General features: G+C 35.2%; 1 pseudogene across 1 annotated transcript; it reads left to right on the forward strand.

Moving 5' to 3' along the window:
* Positions 1-3,407: 3,407 nt before the first annotated feature.
* LOC149258554 (LEAF RUST 10 DISEASE-RESISTANCE LOCUS RECEPTOR-LIKE PROTEIN KINASE-like 2.5 pseudogene) lies at positions 3,408-5,498 on the forward strand (annotated as a pseudogene). Its single transcript, XR_016246158.1, has 2 exons — positions 3,408-4,091; positions 4,184-5,498. The product of XR_016246158.1 is annotated as an LEAF RUST 10 DISEASE-RESISTANCE LOCUS RECEPTOR-LIKE PROTEIN KINASE-like 2.5 pseudogene (transcript).
* The last annotated feature ends 11,319 nt before the right edge of the window (positions 5,499-16,817 follow it).

Genomic DNA, 16,817 nt, shown 5'->3' on the forward strand with positions numbered 1-16,817 from the left:
CCGTAGCCGAGCATAAAATGATCATTATACAAGCAAGCTGTTTACAATATTTGCTTAAGGAACCCGACAACACTGAGGGACTATAGTCCAGTGGAGTAGCATAATAGAACAGTAACATAAGGATTCCATTAGATATGAAAAACACCTGAATATATATACTCTGAGTTAACTGTATCAATCTGAAAACGGAGATTCAAGTTCAGTACCAAATACCCAAATATACAAAGATACAAATGGCTTGTAGTCGTAATCAAAACTTAGCTAAACCCCAGGGTTTCACGAAATACAGGTCCGGCATGAGGAGGCCGCCTGTAAAACGCAACCAGGGTTTGAACAAAGGGTATCCAGACCTGAGACACATGAATAACAAGACATGAGTCTCGTCTCGGCCTGTTGAAGACCTCTATTCAACTTCATAACAGGCAACTCTTACAAAGTAACGCTTAACAGTAACGGTGACTCACCCGGGATGACCGCAGATTTGCAAACCCTTCTTCCAGACGGTGGTAGCCGTAGAGCCAAACCCTCCTGCACAGAACATTCATCGTTGTTAACTGGAACAGATGGCCACCAAGGGTTTCAACGAACTGAATGATAAACTGTCAATGTGCGTGACTGTAAATCTTCATGACAGTGCTATTGGCGGAGAGGTTCATACCTGAGTGAATGGCAGAACTGGTGTGGTGGTGAGAGAGAACTGTTGAGCTGAGCAATCGCTCTGTATGCAAATGAGCTGAGACCGAAGAACCCGGTGACTCATATATTGCCGGCCAAACCCTTAAACCAATCTGAGCCATTCGATTTGATAGAACGATCACCATCGTCCGTTTGAGCGGGAGTGCTGGCGCGAAACCCATAAAAGTACAACCCTCTGAGAAGTCACATGGGCTCACATGGTTCCATACCACCTGGCCATGGGATGGGTGAGTTGGGTTAACACCCACTTACCATCTGGCGCCGCGTTAAATGAGCGAGGTCTTAAGACATTAAGGTTATATCATAGTGCTAGAGCTGGTATGGTGTAACATATATATAAATGCGTGGAAAATAACATGTTTGGTGAAGAGCCATAAACCTTTTTAATTCAAAGTTTAGATATAAGACTTGCGCATGAAATGTTAATATACCTTGGTGCTTGAATCCCTTGTAGTCATGGGGGGGTGACTTGTAGGGGTTAGGTAACATCATAATTTTTTTTTTATGGTACGTATAAGTTAGAATGAGATCGTGACACAATACTTAACAACATATTTTTTATATTTCATCAACAGAATTTATCTCACAGTTAAATTTACTAATATACCAACATTATACCTCACGAGGGGCATCACAAGTTTCACCTACTTTCGAAATCAAAATTAGACTAATAAAAAAAGTAACCTTCAAGAATGTGATTTTATTGTTATAATATTTCCTTATAGTTTATGCCTATGGTTTTCACGTAGAAGAGCGTGTGAAATATTACGATTAAAAAAATTATGCTAATAAAAAAAGTAATCTTCGAGAATGTGATTTTATTGTTATAATATTTCCTTATAGTTTATGCCCATGGTTTTCACTTAAGAGAGCGTGTGAAATGTTAAGAGTAAAAAAATTATGCTAATAAAAAAAGTAACCATGAAGAATGTGATTTTATTGTTATAATATTTCACTATAGTTTATGCCTATGGTTTTCAAGTAAGAGAGAGTGTGAAATGTTACGAGTAAAAAAATATTGTAGATATATTCAAATAAGTATGTGGCAGTGGTTTACTTTGATTAATTAAAAATTAAAAATTCCTAAACTTATTATAATTATTTAAATAAATTTTTAACTTTAAATTAAAAAAAAAATTATAGCTAGATCATAAATAATTTAATATAAAATTTTCATTAAAATATTTTAAAATACGTTTTTTTTAAATTTTAACTTAATTATCAATATTTATAGATAAATGGTAAAGAGTTAAACTTTATAAAATATTGATGAAATATTTTAGTAATAATGAAATTTAAAAGTTTTGATTTATGTTTTTTTTTTACTTTTCATTTTCCTAAAAAATTATTATATAATTAATTAAAAAAAACTCTAAAAGATAAGAATCAATATGTTTGATATAAAGTAGTTGTTAGGGGGTTTCATTATATTAAATAAGCTAATTATAATAGTAAATTTGAATAGATTTATAAAGAATAGGGTTAATAATTGCTACAAAGATATTATATAAACTCTAAAAGATAAGAATCAATATGTTTAATATAATAAACTCTAAAAGATAAGAATCAATATGTTTAATATAAAGTAGTTGCTAGGGGTTTTCATTATATTAAATAAGCTAATTATAATAATACAGTTTAATAGATTTATAAAGAATAGGGTTAATAATTGCTACAAAGATATTATATATTTATCAAGTAGTTAGGAGTTTATTTAATCATTTTAATTATATTAAATAAATTTATAATATTTTAAAAAATGAATAAAGATAAAAAGTGAAGAAAATGTTATAAAATATAATTTATGTAAAAAGGAAAAGAAAATGTTTAAGAGTATATTTATATAATAATTATGTTAAACAAAATAAATCATAATATAGTAAAAAATTATATAGTAATAAAGAAATAAGAGACCATAAATGGTAAAAAGCAGCATAGAGATCATAAATATCTAAATATTAGTTCCTTGCTAATATTAATCATATGTTAAAACATTTATCTACAATACATTAACATATTTATCTTCAATATATTAAGTGTGAAATGAATCATAATTTTTTTCTCACCTAATATTAATAAAATATGATATTGAATCATAATATTCTAACCAATCTTATTTATAAATTAAAAATAATAAAATAACAAATAATCTCCGAAATTAAAAATTCCTTTTAAATTTAAATATATATCAATTACTTCTGTAACTAATGATATTAATTTAAAATTAAAATATAATTTTATTATCATTAATTTAAAATTAAAATACTATTTTATTAATTTTATTTAACAAATGAAATTTATATACTCGTCATAATTTATAATAAAAAATTTAAAACAAATAAACAACTGCTGCGCTACACAGAACCATCGTTTGGGCACGAAAGTCATTAGCTATTTGATGAGAAAACATAATGCGTTACACGCGAATTTATATTCTAAAACACTGACCTCACGTTTTCTAACGTTGTCGACGTTTCATACCAGTATGAATATTCAAAAATGTATATATATATATATATATATATTTATATATATTTATATTTATATTTTCAAACACGTCCTGAATCAACAACCTTTTATAACAATTTATTTAAACAGATACATAGAAATGAATGGACTAAGAGGATTAACAATTTATTTCTTCTCTCTTTGCGACTGCTCTCTATTTTCGCTCACAAACTCACTCCTTTGTTTATCTTCTGTCAGTTAGATTGGGTTGGAGAAAATGAGCTCCTCAATTACCACCCCTGTTATCTCTACTTTGCTTCTGGTTGGCTATATTTCTGCCTTCGCCTCCTTACTCTCCGCGCGTAACGTAATTACATTTTATACCCCGTGTAACTCTAGTTGTGGCAATTCCATCATCCAATATCCCTTCGGACCATGTGGCCTTTTAGCTGTTGAGTGCCATGACAACCAGACCACTCTAACAGACAACAAAGAATTTTATGCCAGAGTGGTAGGAGATATCACAAATTCCTCTTACTCTACCCGAACCCTTCAAATCACCTTGAGCCCTGAGGATGGCGATCGCCAAATCATGCACCGTTGGCTAACCGACCTTGGATTCTTCAATGTTTCTAGTGTTCCTGGAGGATTCAAAATTACATGGTCTATATCTCATGCTTGCCGATCTTGTCTAGCCAACGGGGGAAGATGTTTTTCTCAATTGCACAGCCAAATTTTGACACAGCGGAAGAATTATGACGATCATTGCTTTTGTCCTAACAGTAACCAGCTTCAGTTCGGGAATTGCTCTGATGGTGAGGATATCCAAAACTTCACTTCTTATCTGCTTTACGTTATCTTATCTTCTTACTGAGCTGTTTCTGTTTCCTTTCCTGAAGGACATCGTTCGACAGAAATATATCCAGTACCTCCATTTTTTATAGCAGGTAACTTATTGATCTTTAAATTTAATCCATGCATTACACTAGATTATCTTTTATGTTCTATATTCTCATTCTCTGGTTCAACATTTTTTCAGTGATATTTTTTGGAGAGTTATGTGCATTTGCCGTAGTAGTGGTTTCTTGCATCGTCTTCCATCGTGGATGTTGCTGTAAGAGAAATGAGAGCGATGAAGAACCGACCATCCTACAGTTTATGGACCCGCTCGCCTCTAGACCTCCCACAGTGGAAAATTTCTTAAATTATTACTCCTCACAAGTGCCTACCCGATATTCTTATGCACAGATTAGAACTTATACAAACAATTTGGCAGAGCAGCTTGGAAAAGGAGGCTTTGGAACAGTTTATAGGGGGAAGTTTCCCAGTGGACGGCTGATAGCTGTAAAGATCTTGGACGAATCCAAACAAAGTGAACAGCAATTCATTGCTGAGGTTGGTACAGTAGGGAGCACCTACCATGTCAACCTGGTGCCATTGTTAGGGTTTTGTTCCGAGGGCACCAAAAGAGCTTTGGTGTATGAGTATATGGTAAATGGTTCTCTGGACAAGTATATCCATGGAAATCATGGAGAACAGTTGGATTGGAAACAGTTGTATTCCATAGCTATTGGTACAGCTCGGGGCATTTCATACCTACACGAAGAGTGCAGAAATCGCATCTTACATTGTGATATAAAGCCCCATAATATTCTCCTCGATGACAATTTTTTGCCCAAAGTTGCAGACTTTGGTCTCGCAAAAATATCCAAGAGAGAAGAAAGTCACATATCAGCAGCTCACGGAGGTACAGTAGGTTACGCTGCCCCGGAGATGTGGTCAAGAATGTATGGAACTGTAACTGACAGGAGTGACGTTTATAGCTATGGCGTGTTGATTATGGAGATGGTGGGAGGAAGGAAGAACATTGACCACAATATAGACAGTAACTCAAGCAAATTCTTCTATGCAGAGTGGGCTTTTAAGCAGGTTGAAAAAGGCGAGTTTGGAAATCTCATGAGGACAGGACACATTTCAGAGGATGATCAAAGATTAATTAAAACTTTATGTCTAGTGGGACTATGGTGTATCCAGTTTCGTGCATCTCGCCGTCCCCGGATGAGTAAAGTGATCCAGATGTTAGAGGGAGACGTTGAGATTACAACTCCTCCTTCTCCCTTTCCTGCTGATACACCTCCAATTTCTTTCTCAGATCAATCGTCTGATTCTGATCAATGTTCTTCCATTTATGCTCTGGAGGTTCAAATGACAGATCCCAAATCCACTCTTGAAACACCTCCACTTCCGCAGTTATTTTCATCAAACGAATGTTCTTCAAGTTATGGTTTGGAGGTTCAGATGACAGATCGCAGAAGTACTCAGATCGGCAACACTTCCAGTTAATGTAGCATGTAGGCATCGCAGAAAATGTTTATTTTATTTCCGGATTAGGTAGTATATAGTATGCATGAATAGCAGAAAATGTTGATTTAAATTAAAAGAATTGCATGTAGAAAATGTTTACTTCCTCATTGACTTGTAAAATAATTTTGTGTCTTCAATGAACAAACTCATGAATGTGTACTCCTTCAAAATTGTCGAGCAAAGCGTTAATTTTGTCTCTTCAATGAACAAACTCATCAATGTATACTTCAAAATTGTCAATCTTGTTTGAGGCATCGTGTGACAGATTTTGGAAATCTAATAGGACAGGTCAATTGTAGGTCAATTGTATCGCTCCAAATATTTTTTGAATGACTAGTTTGATTGACATGGATGATAATAATAGTGTAAAATAATGTAAAAGGAAAGGTGTGAAATCTGTCGACGCCTCAGATATCACCATAAATGATATTAACAACTCTTAAATTTTGAGCGTCAGAAATATTGATGGTGTGGTAGCCGGGCCATTGAACTCGCTTTCCAGTCCGAGTTGATGTCTTCGCCGTAAGACAGCGTTATCAAAGCAAAACAATAGTTTTACGGACAAAAATGGTTGTCAAAGCAAATCAATAGTATATATTATTATACAGTGAGGACTAAAGTTGTTTACCAAGATGGTTTTCTATATATTATTATAGAAGTGAAGGGCCAAATTGAGAACTTTGACTTAAGTGAAGAGTCATTTTGTTTAGTTTATTAATGAATAAGAGTGTAGAGCATTTTTGGTTGGTTGCAATGTGATGCATGCACATTAACGTAATTATGTTTTTCTAATATAAATACAAAAAATTTAAAGATAAGTTTTAGATTAACTAATTTTTATGTTACAATATTTTTTAAATATAAATACAATAAATTTCAAGGTACGCTTTAGATTAATTAACTTTTATGTTGAATAAATTAATTATTTTACATGAAAACAATTAACTCTTATTGTTGGAAGCTTTTCCAATAAAAACGATACTAAAAATTTCTGTGGCTTTTTCTAACTTAGAAAGTTGAGGGTCGGAGTAAAACACTTATCAACACAATGTTTTCCGAGTAATCGTGGCTACGTTTTTTCACACACTTTGCTTGGGATTTTCCATTATATTTCAATAAATTATAACCGAAAAAATGATAGGGCAATGACAGCTTGCCCAAAGACATGTACTTATTGTTGTGTAGCTGCTTCCTTTAAGTTCTAACTCCCGATAAAGTTAAAAAGAAAATTATATAGATTATTTTTTCCATTAACCAATGGAATAACATCGCATGGGAAAAAAACTTCCCGGTTATCGTAAAAGTTATTGTAACAAACTAATACACCAAATTGAATAATTATTTTTAATTACTATTACAGTTTATGAATTTTATCGAGGCTTACCATGATAGAAAGCTTTGGGTCATTTGGCACTTAATGTTAAAATACCAAAGGGTATTGTTATCCACTCAACAATTACTCTCTCTATTAGCACAGATTCGGTAGAATGAATTTCCATAAATGTGAAGAGAAATTTGAGGCCCCACTGACACTACAATTCTGTATGACAAAGGGATTGGCCTGAAAAATCAAGACCCCAACACCTGGCCTAACCTACACTGTCGGATCGGGAGAAATCTACAGCAACCAAGCTTAGGGCTTTGTCATGGGGGAATAACGCAAATGCTATACGAATTTTTGGTCATTTGGACACACAGTGAGGTTTTGCAGCTCGGCTCTGCGACTGTAGGGCGACTTGGATGGCAGACGGCGGTATGGAACAACTTCCCCGCAAGGACCATCTCCACAGGCCTCCAGGTATAGCATGGAGGGCATTAAAAGCACCCAAACCCACCTGGCATTCTGATTCTTTCTTTGTTTAACATACATTCCCATTTCAACTTACTCGGCTCATGTAGCACAGAAAACCATCGATAGCTAGTCTCTTCACCTCGGAAGGACGCGTTTGGATTCCCACTATAATCAAGAGGTAACGAAAACTATAATAGGAATGGTTTCATGTAAGATTTACCCCTAAGGAACCCCTAACGACTGTTGACGTGCTCTTTCAGGTGTATCTCGCCTCCCTTCACTCGGTATTCCTCATCTCAGGTAAGCATGTTGTCCACACAAGCTCTTCTCTGCGAAATACTTACTTCTTCTTAGTTTCAGGGTTAATCTTTGGCATTTCATTGACTATAGGTACGTTCTGGCTGAAATATATATATCTAGAAGTGGGGTTTCGAAGTGAGAAGACTCTCTCACAACAATTTCTATCTTCAATTTCAAGTTGGTCATTCCTCCGGCTTGTCGTGGCGATTTGTTACTCAATCGACAAACCTCAACCTCAATTACCCGAGGGATTGTTTTATTTCCTTAAGTTAAAGTCTTTGGGTTTTCGCCAGCTGCGATGCTACGGCTCTCACCGAAATAAAAATATATAGTTGTTGCAAATAATTGGCAATGGTTGAACCCTTTCATAAGTATGATACTATTTTTATAGTACCATCGTTATGGGTTTAATTGATGGTTTATCAATCTATCTATCTATCTATCTATATATATATATATAGCCATTGTTAATCCGGTTCTATATTCACCTCTAAGTCTTTTTATGAGGATTCGTGGTTAGGGTTTTCTCCATTTTTGGGTTGGTCGCCTATAATCATGTATTGGTCTTTTTGCTATTCACTGTTGGACATGTATAGTTTAGATTTTCCTATTTTTGTTTCTCTGCTAAAGTTCATGATTGTTATCCTTTTGATTTGATGAAACTTCGCTTGGGTGATTAGCTCGTGGAGGTTCCTTCAGAACTCAACTAAGAGCCATACAAACCCTTGCAAATTAATTTATTTATCGCACAACTCTGGTTAGAGCTCCAGTGAACCTAAAATAGATAATACTGGGATAACGTCTTTTTGAGTAAGATTTTATTGTCTCGGGCATTTTTTATGTTTCTTGATGACATTAATCAAAATAGTATTTGTTAATTTCTATTAAACGACCATGATTCTAGAATGCGTGTTATGGTTCTAATTGCAAAGTATGCTCTTAAACTTCGGCAAGGAAATATGCACTTAAAAAGGTTAAATGGATATTTAATCTTTCCACTGTAAATTGTTCTTTCATTTATTGTTTTAAATAGCTGATGCATTTTTATTCTGAAGTGGGTGAAGTTTAATTATTACCATTACTTGTTTTATGCATCGATGTCTGCAAATTTCAGAATGTGCTAGAAATGTAACGAAAGATAGAATATGCCTATTAATATCAAATGACAGAGTTTTACTAGTAATTAATCAACATGTTAATTGTTCATTACATAATAATAAAACCAAAAATATTTTCCTACTAGTGATTACCAAAAACAGAAACACTACTTATTTGTTTTCCTGCTTTGATTATAAATGTGCACGTATTTCCTCTGTCTGGAAGATCTCACCACCCAATCGTGGATCTGGCAATTACGTCCAGAATCCCCCTCCAAGCTCTTCCAACTCCTGACAGTGAATAAAATGATGGCAGTCTAGTACCTTGAGCATCAGGACTACGATCCAGCCTCAAGTCTGATACCATTCGACTGTTATCGACAATCTTTTCCCACTGGCTAATTCGTCCAACTCAAGGAAACCATCAAGAGCATAGTTCTTGCTCCCATCCCTCTGTATCTTATTTTTCCAACTCCCCTAAGTTTATGTCACATCCCTTTTTGAGGGAAGAGATGGGACACTGCTTGTAACTGTTTAAGGAGTTATTTAACTAATTCTTCCAGTTCTTTTACAAACTAATATTTTTTTTTAATTAATAATTAACAAAAGATGTTTTGGCTTCTCAGCCTTAATTCTTCAACAATCTGGTTTAAACAAAATAAAAATTGAAAGTAATAAGTAAAACTTGGTAATATGTAATTGTCGGTGCATCATTAGGTGTTACAACTCCCTCCCCTTGAGAGGAACACTGTTTCTGGTGTTATTTTCAGGAAAACAGTGTCGGATAGGCTTTCTGCATAGTTTCCTCCTCTTCCCAAGTAGCCTCATTCGGGCCAAAGTGCTTCCACTGCACTTTAACCTGGGTGATGGCTTGTTTCGGCAAGACGGTTTCTCTCCGATCGAGGATACAAAGAGGCTTTGCCAAAAATTCTCTCTCAAGTTTGACTTGTAGAAATATAATCTACTGTAAGAAATTTTAAAAACAAAAATTCTTAAGTTACTAATTTTTATTCTTTTATTACTTGTATATTCTCCTAGTTAATAATATGTCGAGGGTCATACACATATTTTTTTAACAAAGAGACATGAAAAGTAGTGTGGACTTAGATATGGCCTGGGAGTGCTAGATTCTACGCTAAACGTCTAATCTGTTCCAAGATTTGAAACGTTCCATAGTATTGGGGTGCTAATTTAGCACAACCCTTCCACTGTAAGGTACTTTTCTGGGGTTTGACTTTCAGGTATACATGATCCCCCAACTGAAATTTCTTATGAGATATTTTCTTATCTGCATAAATATTTTGCCTATCCTGGGCAACTTTTAAATTCTTACGGACCTTTTTAACTATATCTTCCATTTTGGCTAACATATCAGGACCCAATGTTAATCTATTATCAGGGCTATTCCAATCTGTGGGTATCCTACACTTTCTCCCATATAATACTTCAAAAGGACTAATGCCCAGTGAATTGTGATATCCGTTGTTGTAGGCGAACTCCACCAGGTGGAGGTAGTCCTCCAACTTATGTAGTTGTTGCATAACAAACATTCTCAACATGTCCTCCAGAACTTGATTTACCTCTCTGTTTGGCCATCTGTGTGTGGATGGTAAGCTGTACTAAATTGAATCTGGGTACCCAACCTCGAGAAGAGGGTTTTCCAAAATGTGGATGTGAATTTTACATCCCTGTCAAATATTACCACCCAAGGTATCCCATGCAGCCGAAATATTTCCCTCATGAAATGTCTGTGATCTCCACTGTCTTGTAGGTGGACTCTATGGGTATGAAATGAGAAGTTTTGCCCACCTTGTCCACCATTTCCATGATTGAGTCATGTTGCTTTTTAGTATGAGGTAACCCGGTGATAAAGTCTACAGTGATCGTCTCCCATTTCTACTCAAGAATGGGTAATGGTTGCAACAGACCAGCGGAATGCTGATGTTCTTCCTTCACCAATTGGCACTCCAAGCATTTGGATAGATATTCAGCAACATCCTTCCTTAAACCTGGTTAGAAATAACTTTTTCTAATGGCAGAAAATAGTTTCTGGTATGTTGGGTGAGCGACGTAAGGCTTCTTATGGAACTCATCCAATAATAATTGCTTGACATAATTCTGATTAGGAATATATATTATGTTTCTAAATGTTAACATTTTGTTGAGATTAATACCATAATCAAACTGTTCCCCTTTTTCCCGAGCTTCCGAGGCTTGCTACCAAAGAAAAGCATATTTTGGGTCTTTGAGGGATTCTTCGCTGATGACATCCAGAAGGTTAGATAGTACTTGATTGTATTTCACCTCATAAATGCAACGTAATTTTCTGCCTAATGCATCGACCACTCGATTTTCCTTCCCCTTAAGGTGCTTCATGTCAAACTCGAATTCACTCAAGAATGTGGTCCATATGCCCTATCGAGTGTTCAAACTAGACTGGTTAAAGAAATTAGTAATGCTACTATGATCGGTCAGTAGTAGAAATTTCTTCCCTAGTAGGTAGTGTTGCCACATCTTGAGTGCATGCACCACTGTTGTCAATTCAAGATCATAAGTAGAGTATTGTTGTTCATATTCTTTTAATTTGTGTGATTCATAGGCTATAACTTTCCCCTCTTGAGTTAATACCCTGCCAACACCCTCCTTGCTTAAACATCTATGCAAACCACAAAAAAAAAATTCTAGATCTGCTACCTTTAGAATAGGGGTAGTAGTAAGTAACTATTTTAACACCTCAAAACTTTTCTGACATTTGGTTGCCCATCAAAAGCTACGCCCCTTCTTTTGCAGACAAGTCATCTGAAAGGCTACATTCGAAAAACCTTTAATGAATCGATGACAGTATCTAGCTAGGCCCAAAAAGGATCTAATGTCAACGAAATTCTTCGAGGTGGTCCATTCCATAATATTTTTTATCCTTTTTGGATCCAACGTTATTCCCTCGTCCGAAATCACATGACCTAGATACTATATCTAACTTTTGAAAAAGTCGCACTTGCTATACTTAGCGTGTTGAGCCTTGGTTTTGGTCTTATTTTTGCTCAAAGAAACTTACTTATCCATCTATTTTCCATCCATTTTCCCTTCATTTATCCCATTTTTATATATATTTGATATCCATTCAGGTATTTAATTTTAATTTTTCAATTTCTAAAGTTTTTATGAAAATTTGGTTTTTAGTGCAAAATTGGCAGATTCAGAAATTCCCGTAATAGCTATATGGTTGCAGGACACTTGGGCACGAATGGAATGCATGGATGGACAACTTGGGAACTAGGACTAAGCCAGCAATGCTTAGTTCAAACTCAACAAGCTTTATTAGGCCCATTTGGTGCTAGTCAACCATGACTAGTCATGCAGGAATCCCATAGAAATAGGGCTGTTTTGAGTTTTCATAGGAATGATCATCTTTCTTGGGTTTGGGATAATGAATTCGACTTGGATAGGTGGATGAGAGTAGATGGGTTTGTTTGAGTGATTATAGATCAGTTTTTTCATGAGACTTCTTATTTAAAGCCAAAACTTTGATGGCTTATGTATTGATTTTGTGATATACTTTTATGCTGTGACATCTTTGGATTGAGAAGTAATTTGAAGACTTGTGTTATTATTATTTTGCTGTGCAATGCTATGGTTGTGTGACTGATCTAAGCTTCTGATATCACCTCTCAAAGTGTGCAAGGCAAGGGTGGAGGGCCCCCACTCCAAGCTAAGTACACTTCCTTGTTAAACTAGTTTTATTTCCTTGTAATTTGGTTGATTGTAGCACTAGTTTTTCAAAGCTTTATTTCAGTTTGCTTTATGGCTTGTACATAGTGATTGATTTCATTTGTTAATAGCTTATTCATCACTTTATTGAGTTGGAAAAATAGGTGTTCAAGTTGGGCTGCTAAATGATGAATCAAAACTAGTTTCTTTTGTTTACATGCAAGCAGTTTTATTTCCATTTAGATTTAGATATTGAGATGAATGAATTATGATGGAATATCTTATGTGTCTCTTAAGTTAAGAGCTTATTTCATTTATAATTTATCCATCTTGAGCTTTTGGTTTCAATCTCTGATTCATTAAGTGAAAATTGAGGTGAAGGTGGACTTCTTTAGGTCAAGAACCCTTTCAATGTTTTTCTCTTTTTGAGCTGATTGAATTAGAGTTATAAGATGTATTATCTTTAGCTTTTGAATAGCTTATCTTTCAAGGTTTGGTTATATCTGATCTTCACATATAGTGATCTTGCCTCAAAGCATAAACAACCCAGATTGATAAGAAATAATTGTGTTAATTTAGGACCATAAATTAGCTCAACATTTTGGCGCTGTTGCCGGGGAGGCAAATATCGGCATAGTCAATAGAAAGATAAAAAATTCAAAATCACAAAAACATTAGTTACATTCCATTTAAGTTATGTTTCTTTATGCCTAGATATAGAGATCCTCAAGGTAGATTTATTAAAAACCCCCCAAAAGTAGAAATAGGATCATCACACACTCCAGTTACTAGTAATCCAACAATTGAGGAGTTGGTAGAAAAGCAAAGAACTGGCCAAATATTAACCTTGATTGAAAGGCAAACTTTGTTAGCTTGGGAAGCAAAACAAAAACAATTCTCCACTTCCGGAAAACAAAAAGAGAAAGGAAAACAACTTGTTTTTCCATCCATCAATCCTCCTATCTTCCAACAATTTGAAATTCCACTTGAAATTGAGATAAATCAAACAATGGCAGAAGAGGGACATGGATCCGTTATTCTCACTCTTGAACAACAAAGGGCTAAATTTGAAAGACAATAGAGAGAATGGAGAAGGAAGAGAGAGGAAGAGGCAAAACAAGAAAATGATAGGAAGCTAGAAAATGACCGGAAAAGACAAGAAGATGGACTTGACCAAGAAACTACTTTCAGTTTTCCGATAGTCGATACAAGTGCAATATTGGGAGAAGAAGTAAAAATGAAAAATATTCCACCTTCTGTATTGCCAAACTTCTATGGAATGTCTACAGAAGATCCTAATTCATTCATGTTTGAATTTGATATCTTATGTAGAACATATGGATATACTGATGATGTTCATAAACTTCGTCTTTTTCCTGCAACATTAAAAGCAGCAGCTTTAAAATGGTTTATGGGTTTAGGAGAACAAACAATAGCCTCTTGGGATCATATGTGAACCTTCTTCCTTAAGAAATATGAAGCTTATTGTAGATCTAGAGATTCAAAGGAAGATGTGTTTAGAATGACACAACAAGAAGATGAAAGTTTAGAAGAATATTTAGAAAGATTCGCATATAGTCTTTAGAAGTCTAAACAACATTCTCTAACTCAAGAAACTGTTCACACAATATTTCTCAAAGGTGTAAGGGATGAATACCTTGACATTTTGAATGTGATGGGTAAAGGAGATATTTCAAACCTTCCATTCGATGAAATTGTTGAGTTATGTCAGAAATATTCTAGAGGAAGATCAAAAACCAGAAGAAGGGAAGTGAGTTCCAAAGCAGCAAAGTCAGCTGCAGGAGGGATAACAAGAGCTGAAATAGGAAGTCTATTGGAAAATTTCAAAACAGATCTTTTGATTACATTAGGGACACAAGTGGATGTGCTAAAGGAAAACAAGAAGAAAGAAGAACAAGAACAAGCCTTAGCAATATTTTGTTCAAAATTTAAAAAGAGACATCCTTTGAGAGACTGTCCTTTGGATAGTATTCAAGTTTGTGGTCTTTGTACAGGCAATCATTCCACAGAGAGTTGTGTAAAATTGAAAGAGTTACAAATGAACTCAATGGAAGAAGTGCCAGGAACAGAAGGTTTCTATTATGTTGCACCACGAAGACCATGGCCACCTAGAATGCCTCAACCAAATCAGCCACAATTCCCTCAGCAAAATTATGCTTATCCACCTTATAATCCTTGGACCCCTCCAATGCCATGGCAAGCTTGGCCTCCACAACAATATTCACAACAACCTGCACAAGGTTGGAGAGGATATAGTTATGGAAACCAGCAACCTCAACAGTATCAACAACAATACCAGCAACAAAACCAACAACCATTTGCATATCCACAATATCCGCAATCCATACCCTTTCAACAACAACATTCTGTATATCCGCCATCCATCCCATTTCCACAACAGAATCCTCCATCGTTGTTGACCCAACCACAACAATTACAGCTACCTACAAATCAACCCAGACCAACTCAACTGCCAGCCCAACCAATGGCCAATCCAAATAACAGGGTGGACAAATCTGCATACACTGTAGAGGAAGCAGCATGTTTTCCTACATATTCGATCCTTCCTCTTGATGATGTCCATCTAAGGTCTGGAAAAGTACTTAAAAAAGATTCTCCTCCAATTATAGAAGAACCAACTGAACAAGGAGAATCATCTGAAACATCACAAACTGAGGTACAAAATCAGAAAGGAACAAATGTTACAACACAAACACCACCTTATCCTGAAAGGTTGGTGGAGCAACAAAACCAAATAATCCTTCCTAAATTTGATATCTTAGACGAGTTAAAAAATGCTTATGTTAAAATTCCTTTGTTGAAAGCAGTCAAAGAAATACCAATATATGCTAAAACAATAAAGGAATTGTGCATTCGGAAATCAGAGAAAAAGAAAAAGGATCCTACAACAATCCAAGTCATTGGTAAATTAGCAAGTCTCTTGTCTACACAAACCATAGTAGAAAAATATATTGATCCTGGTATCCCAATGGTTACCATATCAATAAATAATTTCTCTGTACCAAACATATTAATAGACTTGGGAGCAGCTATAAACGTAATGACAATGGAGACAATGAAAACTTTGCAATTAAACAACATTAGATCAACTTCTACAATCTTGGAATTAGCAGATAGATCTAAAGTTGTTCCTGAAGGAATATTAGAAGATATCATAGTCTCCTTAGATTCATGGGAGTATCCTGTTGACTTCCTGATCTTGCAACCAAAGACAAACTTAGGAGGACATCCTCTAATTTTAGGCAGACCATGGTTAGCCACTGCTGATGCCTTCATAGGATGCAGATCTGGAAGCATGATTATTTCACATGGAGATGAAAGGAAACATATTACTCTTTATTCACCTGCACAATCCACTTCTTTAGAATCAATACCTGAAACTCAAGAAAAGCAACAAACGAAAGCAGTTTTAAGTATAAATCAATTCTTTGATTTTAGAGAAGAAGAAGAGAATGAAGATTTGATGGACCTTTTTATCTCAGAACCAAGTATCTCATAGCAGCTTAGAGAAGCTCAATATGAAGCTGCAAATGAACTTTTGAATCAATGTTTTCAAGAAACCTGTACTGTTCAAACTTTTCAGAAATCTTTTATAGACATCTTTCCTGTAAACACAGTCTCCACTCCTACAACAAAAACAATTGAGGTATATCCTGGAAAGCAATTAAACATTGGAAATCAATTGCAATCAACACAAGAGCAAGAGGTAATTGCACTATTACAGAAATATTCAAAAGCTTTTGCTTGGGATTATACTGATATGCAAGGAATTCATCCTAGCACATGTATCCACCACATCTACACAGATGACCAGGTTAAACCTGTAAGACAACCTCAAAGACGAATGAATCCGATGATGAAGGAAATAGTGAAAGAGGAGTTACAAAAATTGTTGCAAGTTGGATTCATTTATCCTATTTCAGATAGTCAATGGGTTTCTCCACTGGTTATTGTGCCAAAGAAAAATGGAAAATGGAGGGTATGTGTAGATTACCGGGAATTAAACAAAGCTACACTCAAAGATCATTTTCCTCTACCTTTTATTGACCAAGTGTTAGACTCATTAGCTGGTAAGAAATTTTTCTCCTTCTTAGATGGGTTTAGCGGATACAATCAGATCAGAATAGTAGAAGAAGACCAAGACAAGACAACATTTACTTTCCCATGGGGAACCTATGCATATAATGTTTTGCCATTCGGTCTATGCAATGCACCTGCAACTTTTCAAAGAGCAGTACTTGCAATATTTGCTGATCTAATTCATGAATGTGTAGAGGTCTACATGGATGACTTCACAGTTTACGGAAACACATACAATGATTGTTTAAATAACCTTGAGAAAGTCTTGAAACGATGCATTGAAACAAATT

This window comes from Pinus tabuliformis, chromosome 6, assembly GCF_031772625.1.
Source record: "Pinus tabuliformis cultivar Carrire ecotype Pingquan chromosome 6, CPIR1, whole genome shotgun sequence".
NCBI classification, from domain to species: Eukaryota; Viridiplantae; Streptophyta; class Pinopsida; order Pinales; family Pinaceae; genus Pinus; species Pinus tabuliformis.